Genomic DNA, 12543 nt, shown 5'->3' on the forward strand with positions numbered 1-12543 from the left:
CTGTATATACAGTATAGTGTGAGCGGGCCCCTAAGCTCAGGTTATATTGTGCCATTTATATTCTGTATATACAGTATAGTGTGAGCGGGCCCCTAAGCTCAGGTTATATTGTGCCATTTATATTCTGTATATACAGTATAGTGTGAGTGGGCCCCTAAGCTCAGGTTATATTGTGCCATTTATATTCTGTATATACAGTATAGTGTGAGCGGGCCCCTAAGCTCAGGTTATATTGTGCCATTTATATTCTGTATATACAGTATAGTGTGAGTGGGCCCCTAAGCTCAGGTTATATTGTGCCATTTATATTCTGTATATACAGTATAGTGTGAGCGGGCCCCTAAGCTCAGGTTATATTGTGCCATTTATATTCTGTATATACAGTATAGTGTGAGTGGGCCCCTAAGCTCAGGTTATATTGTGCCATTTATATTCTGTATATACAGTATAGTGTGAGTGGGTCCCTAAGCTCAGGTTATATTGTGCCATTTATATTCTGTATATACAGTATAGTGTGAGCGGGCCCCTAAGCTCAGGTTATATTGTGCCATTTATATTCTGTATATACAGTATAGTGTGAGTGGGCCCCTAAGCTCAGGTTATATTGTGCCATTTATATTCTGTATATACAGTATAGTGTGAGTGGGCCCCTAAGCTCAGGTTATATTGTGCCATTTATATTCTGTATATACAGTATAGTGTGAGTGGGCCCCTAAGCTCAGGTTATATTGTGCCATTTATATTCTGTATATACAGGATAGTGTGAGCGGGCCCCTAAGCTCAGGTTATATTGTGCCATTTATATTCTGTATATACAGTATAGTGTGAGCGGGCCCCTAAGCTCAGGTTATATTGTGCCATTTATATTCTGTATATACAGTATAGTGTGAGGGGGCCCCTAAGCTCAGGTTATATTGTGCCATTTATATTCTGTATATACAGTATAGTGTGAGTGGGCCCTAAGCTCAGGTTATATTGTGCCATTTATATTCTGTATATACAGTATAGTGTGAGTGGGCCCCTAAGATCAGGTTATATTGTGCCATTTATATTCTGTATATACAGTATAGTGTGAGCGGGTCCCTAAGCGCAGGTTATATTGTGCCATTTATATTCTGTATATACAGTATAGTGTGAGGGGGCCCCTAAGCTCAGGTTATATTGTGCCATTTATATTCTGTATATACAGTATAGTGTGAGTGGGCCCCTAAGCTCAGGTTATATTGTGCCATTTATATTCTGTATATACAGTATATAGTGTGAGTGGGTCCCTAAGCTCAGGTTATATTGTGCCATTTATATTCTGTATATACAGTATAGTGTGAGTGCTAAAGGGCTGGTACAGAACCCCAAAACATAATGTACAACATTTCTTCTGGACACCAGGAGTTTTTAACCAATCATAGAATCCTACGGACCCCTACATTAACCTCCCAGGATCAATCACAAATCACATTACTATGCGTTTGCCCCATCATCGTATTATGGGTAATAAATCTTACCAGACTAATTTAATTGGCTCCTATGAGGAGGTGAGCAGGAACCTAGTTCTGGGATGGCAGTGGATGACATCTACTTGGATTTTTCTAAAGCCTTTAATACAGTACTTGCATGGAATCCGTTATCTGGCAACCTATTAACCAGAAAGCTCCAAATTAAAGGAATGCCATCTCCCATAGGCTCTACTTTAAACAATTAATTCCCATTTTTAAAAATGATTTCTCTTTCTCTGTAATAATAAAACAGTACCTTGTACCCTAATATGTAATTGGGGTTATGTAATAATTGCAAACATTTTATTGGTTGCTATGGGTTACCGCTCCTGGGCAAACTTAGTGCCTTTTATTACATAAAGGGGAATAAATCCTTACTAGATACAAAACAATCCTATTAGGTTTATTCAATGTTTAAATTACTTTTTAGTAGACAGAGTATGGCAATCCAAATTATGGAAAGATCCCTTATGCGGAAAACCTTAAGTCCCAAGTCCCATACCTGTACCGCACAGAAAGTTATTGATTAAATTGAGGGATAATGGCCTAGAGCAGTGCTGTCCAACTTCTACGGTGCCGAGGGCCGGAATTTCTCTAGCATACATGGTGGAGGGCCGCTAATGGAAGCCAGTTTTGACCACTCCCCTTTTTGAAACCACACCCACTTCAAACCACACCTATTTTATCACAATGGTGGTAGCACAGCAAAATCCCAAATGCTTGGTCCTTACTGTGGGGATATCAACCATCATTCATATGTGAAAGAATTATGTCATATTAAGATATACCCTTAAATTCCATATGCCTCCTCCTCCCCTGTGGATAGCAGAGCAACCCCCAGCATATAATTACACACCTTTGGGACCATTTAATGGCTATTTCCAACTGCTAACAAACTCCCACAACAAACCCCTGCCAGGTTCACCTCCCACAAGCAGCATAGGGCAAGCAGAGTATGGCACACACAGGCAGCACTCTGCCTGTCCTATGCTGTCTGTGTGTGCCATACTCTGCCTGTCCTATGCTGTCTGTGTGTGCCATACTCTGCCTGCCCTACCCTGCCTGTGTGTGCCATACTCTGCCTTCTCTATGCTGCCTCTGTGTGCCATACTCTGCCTTCTCTATGATGCCTCTGTGTGCCATACTCTGCCTGCCCTACCCTGACTGTGTGTGCCATACTCTGCCTGCCCTACCCTGACTGTGTGTGCCATAATCTGCCTGCCCTACCCTTCCTGTGTGTGCCATACCCTCCCTGCCCTATGCTGCCTGTGTGTGCCATACTCTGCCTACAGTACCTATGTCTGAGGTGTGAAGAAGTGAACAATGGGAGTGATTACAGTCTGAGCCTGAGGTGTGAACACTGCAGGGGGTGAACAATGCAGAAACTAAAAGGTGTGAAAAACACAGGGGATTACATGTTTAAACAATACAGAGGGATTACAGCCTGAATCTGAGGCGAGAACCATGCAGGGGGCCAGTTAATCTCAGTACTGATACCATTTAATGCTTACTCAAAGGTAAGCCATCAAAGCAGCCAGACAGGTGGGGGGCCACACAGAGGGGGGTCGCGGGCCGCATGCGGCCCGCGGGCCGCCAGTTGGACAGCACTGGCCTAGAACATAATATCTGTAATTGGATAGAGAACTGGCTGAAGGATAGATTACACAGAGTGGGGTAAATGGAACATTTTCTAATTGGACCAGTGTGGTTAGTGGGTACCGCAGGGGTCAGTCCTTGGGCCTTTGCTTTTTAACTTGTTTATTAGTGACCTGGAGAGGGGCATTAACCCTTTCCCTGCCACCCACGTAGGTACTACGTTGTTTTAAAAAAGGCAATTTCCTGCCAACACCGTAGTACCTACGTTTTCCCTCCCTGTGCCATTCTCTCTGCATCGGCGGCAAAAGCCGCCGGTGCAGAGAGATAGAAGTGCCCCAAACCCCTTCGGCAATGAGCCGAGGGGGTTGGGGGGGATGGTCCTGCGATGCGATTGACGCAGGACCATCCTACAAGCAGCAGATGCGATCGCATCGCATCTGCTGCTTGTACTGCTTCCTGCTTCCCCCCTGAGCCGCCTCCTACCTACTTCCTTCAGACGGCTGCAGCATGGAGGAGCTGGGAAACGATCTGATCTTCAGGACAGGTAAGTGTGACTTTATTTTTGTTTATACACACTTTTACACACACTTACATACATTTATACACATTTATACACACATACAACACAATTTAGCACAGGTTTTTTTTTTTTTTTTATTTTTTTTTATTTTTCCCACTTTGCACACTTATATACACTCATATACACTCATATACACTCATATACACACTGTCACACAACTTTTACATGTGCACATGTATACACAAACTCCCAAAAACTTTTTAAAATTTGTTTTATTTTTTTTTCATTTTACTTCTTTTTTTTTTTTTTATTTCCCCCAAAAACTGTTTATTTTGACAGCGTGACTATTGGATCAGATATTCTGACCACTAATTATGCTGTTGTGTGACTTATTTTGTTGTTTCATTGATTTGCACATTTTTATCCCTATATTAGTATTCCTGATCTGTTTTTAGCGTAGCTTTGCCATGTGTAACTTTGGTGTACAAAAATAACTTTACCTATTTTGAATTCATCAGAATGTGTACTTTCCAAAAATATATGGTTTTCTGGGGGTCCCTGTGTAGTTTGGGGGTCTTACTGCATATAATAGGCCGTCAGGGGGCTCTGTGTGCAAAAGCTGAGTTGGCAGACGAGAAATCCTTATGCGCTATTTTCATTTTGGGGTCAGTACATACCGCAGACTTTGGTATATCTATGCATATTGGGCATCAATCTGTTCAGTAGACCTCTGGTGTTCCTATTTGGGGTGAGTTGCCTTTGTACGCAAGAAATTGTGTGAGATAAATGCGGCAAACTGCAACATTTTCATGCGATTTTCTCAATAGTCATAAAAACCACTAACTTTAGGAAAGCTTTGCAGATGGGTACTTTGGTGTAGAAAGGACTCTTTACCCTTGTTGGATTTGTCAGAATGTGTACTTTCCAAAAATATATGGTTTTCTGGGGGTCCCTGTGTAGTTTGGGGGTCTTACTGCATATAATAGGCTGTCAGGGGGCTCTGTGTGCAAAAGCTGAGCTGGCAGGCGAGAAATCCTTATGCGCTATTTTCATTTTGGGGTCAGTACATACCGCAGACTTTGGTATATCTATGCATATTGGGCATCAAACTGTTCAGTAGACCTCTGGTGTTCCTATTTGGGGTGATTTGCCATTGTATGCAAGAAATTGTGTGAGATAAATGCGGCAAACTGCAATATTTTTATGTGATTTTCTGAAATTTCATAAAAACTGCTAGCTTTAGGAAAGCTTTGCAGATTGGTACTTTGCTGTAGAAAGGACTCTTTACCCTTGTTGGATTTGTCAGAATGTGTACTTTCCAAAAATATATGGTTTTCTGGGGGTCCCTGTGTAGTTTGGGGGTCTTACTGCATATAATAGGCTGTCAGGGGGCTCTGTGTGCAAAAGCTGAGCTGGCAGGCGAGAAATCCTTATGCGCTATTTTCATTTTGGGGTCAGTACATACCGCAGACTTTGGTATATCTATGCATATTGGGCATCAAACTGTTCAGTAGGCCTCTGGTGTTCCTATTTGGGGTGATTTGCCATTGTATGCAAGAAATTGTGTGAGATAAATGCGGCAAACTGCAATATTTTTATGTGATTTTCTGAAATGTCATAAAAACCGCTAGATTTAGGAAAGCTTTGCAGATTGGTACTTTGCTGTAGAAAGGACTCTTTACCCTTGTTGGATTTGTCAGAATGTGTACTTTCCAAAAATATATGGTTTTCTGGGGGTCCCTGTGTAGTTTGGGGGTCTTACTGCATATAATAGGCTGTCAGGGGGTTCTGTGTGCAAAAGCTGAGCTGGCAGGCGAGAAATCCTTATGCGCTATTTTCATTTTGGGGTCAGTACATACCGCAGACTTTGGTATATCTATGCATATTGGGCATCAAACTGTTCAGTAGGCCTCTGGTGTTCCTATTTGGGGTGATTTGCCATTGTATGCAAGAAATTGTGTGAGATAAATGCGGCAAACTGCAATATTTTTATGTGATTTTCTGAAATGTCATAAAAACCGCTAGCTTTAGGAAAGCTTTGCAGATTGGTACTTTGCTGTAGAAAGGACTCTTTACCCTTGTTGGATTTGTCAGAATGTGTACTTTCCAAAAATATATGGTTTTCTGGGGGGCCCTGTGTAGTTTGGGGGTCTTACTGCATGTAATAGGCTGTCAGGGGGCTCTGTGTGCAAAAGCTGAGCTGGCAGGCGAGAAATCCTTAGGCGCTATTTTCATTTTGGGGTCAGTACATACCGCAGACTTTGGTATATCTATGCATATTGGGCATCAAACTGTTCAGTAGGCCTCTGGTGTTCCTATTTGGGGTGATTTGCCATTGTATGCAAGAAATGTGATTTTCTGAAATGTCATAAAAACCGCTAGCTTTAGAAAAGCTTTGCAGATTGGTACTTTGGTGTAGAAAGGACTCTTTACCCTTGTTGGAATTGTCAGAATGTGTACTTTCCAAAAATATAGGGATTTTAGGGGTCACCCTACATTTCTGCAGCTTCTACCCCTCATAAAACTGCCATGTGTTTATGAATTAGGTAAAGATAAGCCATGAAATTAGTGTGCACAAGGTATATTTGGGGGTCTCTAAGTGCCATGTGCTTTGATAAACCTATGTACAGTGGGCATCAAACTGTTCAGTAGACCTCTGGGGTTCATATTTAGGGTGTTTTATCTTGGTACCTAATGACCTGTAGAAAATAAGATGCTGTATAGTGGAAGTTTTGAGGTGATTTTTGGAAATTCCATAAAAATCATCAAACTTAGGAAAGCTTTATGGCTTGGTACTTTGGAGTAGAAAGACATGGGTACCCATTTTAGATTCGGGGGGATGTGTACTTTCCAGAAATATATGACTTTCTGGGGTGAATGTACTTTTTACTAGCATTATCCCACATATAATGATGTAAATGTGTTGATTTTGCAGGAGCTGAAATGACAGAAATGATAGATCAAAGGGGGGTATGTTCTCATTGGGGCCCCTACATGCCACATACTTAGGTAAACCTATACATATTGGGCATCAAACTGTTCAGTGGGCCCCTGGCGTTCATATTTATGGTGTTTTATCTTGGTACCTAATGCTATGTGGGAGATAAGATTCTGGAAACTGGAAGCTTTGTGTGGATTTTTGGAAATGTTATCAAAATTGCCAACTTTAGGAAAGCTTTGCGGCTTGGTACTTTGGAGTAGAAAGACATGGGTACCCATTTTAGATTCGGGGGAATGTGTACTTTCCAAAAATATATGGCTTTCTGGGGTGAATGTACTTTTTACTAGCTTTATCCCACATGTAATGATGTAAATGTTGATTTTGCAGAAGCTGAAATGACAGAAATGACAGTACATATGGGTATATGTTCACATTGGGGCCCCTACATGCCACATACTTAGGTAAACCTATACATATTGGGCATTAAACTGTTCAGTAGACCTCTGGGGTTCATATTTAGGGTGTTTTGTCTTGGTACCTAATGACCTGTAGAAAATAAGATGCTGCATAGTGGAAGCTTTGAGTGGATTTTTGGAAATGTTATCAAAATTGCCAACTTTAGGAAAGCTTTGCGGCTTGGTACTTTGGAGTAGAAAGACATGGGTACCCATTTTAGATTCGGGGGAATATGTACTTTCCAAAAATATATGGCTTTCTGGGGTGAGTGTACTTTTTACTAGCTTTATCCCACATGTAATGATGTAAATGTTGATTTTGCAGAAGCTGAAATGACAGAAATGACAGTACATATGGGTATATGTTCACATTGGGGCCCCTACATGCCACATACTTAGCTAAACCTATACATATTGGGCATCAAACTGTTCAGTAGACCTCTGGGGTTCATATTTAGGGTGTTTTGTCTTGGTACCTAATGACCTGTAGAAAATAAGATGCTGCATAGTGGAAGTTTTGAGGTGATTTTTGGAAATGCCATAAAAATCGTCAAACTTAGGAAAGCTTTATGGCTTGGTACTTTGGAGTAGAAAGACATGGGTACCCATTTTAGATTCGGGGGAATGTGTACTTTCCAAAAATATATGACTTTCTGGGGTGAATGTACTTTTTACTAGCTTTATCCCACATGTAATGATGTAAATGTTGATTGTGCAGAAGCTGAAATGACAGAAATGACAGTACATATGGGTATATGTTCACATTGGGGCCCCTACATGCCACATACTTAGGTAAACCTATACATATTGGGCATCAAACTGTTCAGTAGACCTCTGGGATTCATATTTAGGGTGTTTTGTCTTGGTACCTAATGACCTGTAGAAAATAAGATGCTGCATAGTGGAAGTTTTGAGGTGATTTTTGGAAATGCCATAAAAATCATCAAACTTAGGAAAGCTTTGCGGCTTGGTACTGTGGAGTAGAAAGACATGGGTACCCATTTTAGATTCGGGGGAATGTGTACTTTCCAAAAATATATGACTTTCTGGGGTGAATGTAATTTTTACTAGCTTTATCCCACATGTAATGATGTAAATGTTGATTTTGCAGAAGCTGAAATGACAGAAATGACAGTACATATGGGTATATGTTCACATTGGGGCCCCTACATGCCACATACTTAGGTAAACCTATACATATTGGGCATCAAACTGTTCAGTAGACCTCTGGGGTTCATATTTAGGGTGTTTTGTCTTGGTACCTAATGACCTGTAGAAAATAAGATGCTGCATAGTGGAAGCTTTGAGTGGATTTTTGGAAATGTTATCAAAATTGCCAACTTTAGGAAAGCTTTGCGGCTTGGTACTTTGGAGTAGAAAGACATGGGTACCCATTTTAGATTCGGGGGAATATGTACTTTCCAAAAATATATTGCTTTCTGGGGTGAGTGTACTTTTTACTAGCTTTATCCCACATGTAATGATGTAAATGTTGATTTTGCAGAAGCTGAAATGACAGAAATGACAGTACATATGGGTATATGTTCACATTGGGGCCCCTACATGCCACATACTTAGGTAAACCTATACATATTGGGCATCAAACTGTTCAGTAGACCTCTGGGGTTCATATTTAGGGTGTTTTGTCTTGGTACCTAATGACCTGTAGAAAATAAGATGCTGCATAGTGGAAGTTTTGAGGTGATTTTTGGAAATGCCATAAAAATCGTCAAACTTAGGAAAGCTTTATGGCTTGGTACTGTGGAGTAGAAAGACATGGGTACCCATTTTAGATTCGGGGGAATATGTACTTTCCAAAAATATATGACTTTCTGGGGTGAATGTACTTTTTACTAGCATTATCCCACATAAATGATGTAAATTTATTGATTTTGCAGAAGCTGAAATAATAGATCATATGGGGGTATGTTCCCATTGGGGCCCCTACATGCCACATACTTAGGTAAACCTATACATATTGGGCATCAAACTGTTAAGTGGGCCCCTGGCGTTCATATTTAGGGTGTTTTATCTTGGTACCTAATGCTATGTGGGAGATAAGATGCTGGAAACTGGAAGCTTTGAGTGGATTTTTGGAAATGTTATCAAAATTGCCAACTTTAGGAAAGCTTTGCGGCTTGGTACTGTGGAGTAGAAAGACATGGGTACCCATTTTAGATTCGGGGGAATGTGTACTTTCCAAAAATATATGGCTTTCTGGGGTGAATGTACTTTTTACTAGCATTATCCCACATGTAATGATGTAAATGTTGATTTTGCAGAAGCTGAAATGACAGAAATGACAGTACATATGGGGGTATGTTCACATTGGGGCCCCTACATGCCACATACTTAGCTAAACCTATACATATTGGGCATCAAACTGTTCAGTGGACCCCTGGCATTCATATTTAGGGTGTTTTATTTGGTTACTTTATGACCTTTAGGAGTTAAGATACTAGAGACTGGAAGCTTTGAAGCGATTTTAAAAAAATTTCACAAATTTTGATAAAAACCAATAACTTTAGGAAAGCATTGCGACTTGATAGTTTGGAGTAGACAGACAGTTGTGCCTATTCTGGATTCCCCAGAATCTCTTCTTTCTAAAAATGTAAAATTTTCTGGGATAAACTTTCTGTTAGCGGAATTTTTGGCCTTAAAATCTAAAGTATGCAGCTTTCTGGAGCAGTGCTTTGGGAATTTGGTAGGTTACTGCTGGGAGTTTGTGACCTATACAAGTGAGAAATCTCCATAAAACTATATATATTTGGTATTGGCACATTCAGGAGACATGGGACTTTCCAAATCAGTTATATTTTCATGCATAAAATAATTTTTGTTTCTGGTATGTGTGTTTATATTATGGAAAATATAATTTTTTTTCATTTTTTAGACATTTAGAAGCCTATATCTTGTTACAAAATTTGAATTACACAAAAATTCTACCATATTTTAAAAGCTTAGGTTGTCCTGAAAAAAACAATATATTGTTTTCCTGGGTAAACTAAAAGTCCCCCCAAGGAAAGGCCCCTAAAGTGAAACAGTGCAAAATGTTCAAAAACTGTCTGGCAGTAGAAGTTCCGCTTTGTTCAAAACGGCTGGCAGTGAAAGGGTTAATAAAAGGAGGGCTCAGAAGGGGGGCGGAGCTTTATTCTAGACAAAAAAGTCAATAAAATACCTGCAGTTCAGCTGCTTGTAATAGAGAAACAAAATAAATCAACATGCAGGGAGAAAGGGATGTTATTCTGGGGGCTGTAAAGAATAATTCTAGGGGGTATTAAATAAAATTTTAATGAATTAAATCAAAAGGCTTACTTATCCTTTATGTGATTGGAATCTGTCCATTCCCTCAACAGACAAATGACAATTTTGTCTGATCGCACTGAAATTGGTCAGTAAAGGAGAAGAAAGTTACTATAACTGGGGGGTGCTAAAATATTAGGTACCCCCCCCCCCAGTAATTGTAATCACTTACCTTATGCCCCGGGCTGGAGCTCCTATTAAAGAAAACTGCACCGGCTGGGGTGTGTGCAACAAAATGATCCTCCTTCCTTGTTCGCGCAATAGCTCTCTGCTACCGCAAGCGACTAACCACTTCAGAGCGTTTAGTTGCCCAATGGTAGCAGAGAGCTATTGTGGGCGACTAACTCACTCCGTGGGTCCTTATCCTTAAGTAAAAGACAACTTGTTGCTTGTGTGGTGAGTTTGACAAATGAGTGTGTGTCTGTGCCAAGCTGTGTAAATGTAGATGCATTCTGCAGATTGTTGTCACAGGACTGTATTCCTGCTGCTTTTTTTCTCTTAAGGCAGGAGTCCCCCCCAACCACCGGGCCGGGTACCAGTGCCGGGCCATAGGCTGTGCTTAACTGGGCCACCTTGGGTCCCAATTACCTGTGATCCCAACTCCCTGATGTTACACAGCCATGACAACAGCTATGCGAAGCCAAGGAAAATTTCTACTGATCGCAACAAGGACCAAAATACTTAAAGCTCCATACTAAGGGGCAGGGGATGTCACCACTTAGGTGGGAGTAAGAAGAGTAAGGGCACTTGGTGCATCTAGTTGCAGGGAACAAGCTCAGGTCTCCCACTGATTTTGTATTATGGTGGCCTGTATTATATTTTACAATGCAGTGATAATAAAAATAAAGTGTATAATATAAAATGTAGTAATTACATTTATATTATTTATATGTAATAATTAAATTACAGTATATACTATACACTAGTTGTGCCCCCCCCACCCCCTGGAAAAATCATCTTGCTTGAAACCGGTCCGTGGTGCAAAAAAGGTTGGGCACCACTGCCTTAGGGCAAGTGGCATACAGGGTGATTAGACACCCTTGATAAATCTTGGTACCGCGGGCGACTAGTCGCCCGAAGTTTCCTTTAGAAGCAACTTCGGGAAACCGAAGCGACGCGTATACCATTCCACTGACGATTTATATTCTTGCCAGCGGGATGTCATTTCGTGGAGAATAATCGCCTGCAGTAGCAAAGATTTATTGTGGGCAACTAATGTCCTCATAGACACACAGAGCTACTAGTAGCAGCTACTTGTCACAGCTACTAAATGCCAGAAAATCCTCTGCCATAGACAATACTGAGAATTGCCTCTGCTAAAACACACATAGAGACAATTATCAGTAAATGATCAGAATTGTCTGTTTTAGTATGTGAAAAGTAGCTGCTACTAGTAGCTCTGTGTGTCTTCACCCTTATGGTTGGATTAGCTGCAGAGTCATTTGTGCCAGGACTTCCCTAACAGCTAAATGGCTGGCCAATGGATTTCAGGAATTAGATTAGAGCAACATACTCCTGCAAATTTGCAACTTTAGACTGCATCGTTTGGCCTTGGGGCCAAACGATCGAATTATAATGGCGGTAATGGGGCAGTCGTTTCGGGGACCACATCAATGAGCTGATGTGGCCCCCAATCCGACTAAATCTTTTAACTTGCCCGATCGATATCTTGCCAATTTGAGGCCAGATATTGGTCGGGCAGGCCCCTAGTTCCTGCCCCTACACAGGCCGGTAAGCTGCCGAATCTGTCCAAGGGACGGATATCTGAGCTGCAATTGGCCCACGTATGGCCACCATAACTCATTGGGAAAAATCACTATGGCAGCTCGTATTCATACAAATGCCCATCATATAATAACCCCTGCCAATTTAGATGTATGAGAAAGTAAATACTATGATAGACTGGGTATAATTCCTCCTGCGGGCCAGTGATAAGGAGAAACATGCCACCCGGGGAGGCGCCGGCTGATCCAGAGCCAAACACGGGGGGGGGGGCTCATTACAGGAGGATGTTGATTTAAGAAGAAATCTAATTATTTCCAGTTTCCGGAGTCAGGAAGAGATTGTTTTCCTCCTTTTCCCTGATTACTTGGGAAGCCCTTTAGCTCAGTGTATAAACAATAGGAGGTTAGAAGAGAACTCAAAACAATGTTTTAAAAAAAAAAGGGGCAAATAGAACCAGAACCCCCCCCACCCCCCCCCCACTTTGGAGAGGTCATGAAACCAGCAGATCTG

This window comes from Xenopus tropicalis, chromosome 3 (assembly GCF_000004195.4).
Source record: "Xenopus tropicalis strain Nigerian chromosome 3, UCB_Xtro_10.0, whole genome shotgun sequence".
Classification (NCBI taxonomy): domain Eukaryota; kingdom Metazoa; phylum Chordata; class Amphibia; order Anura; family Pipidae; genus Xenopus; species Xenopus tropicalis.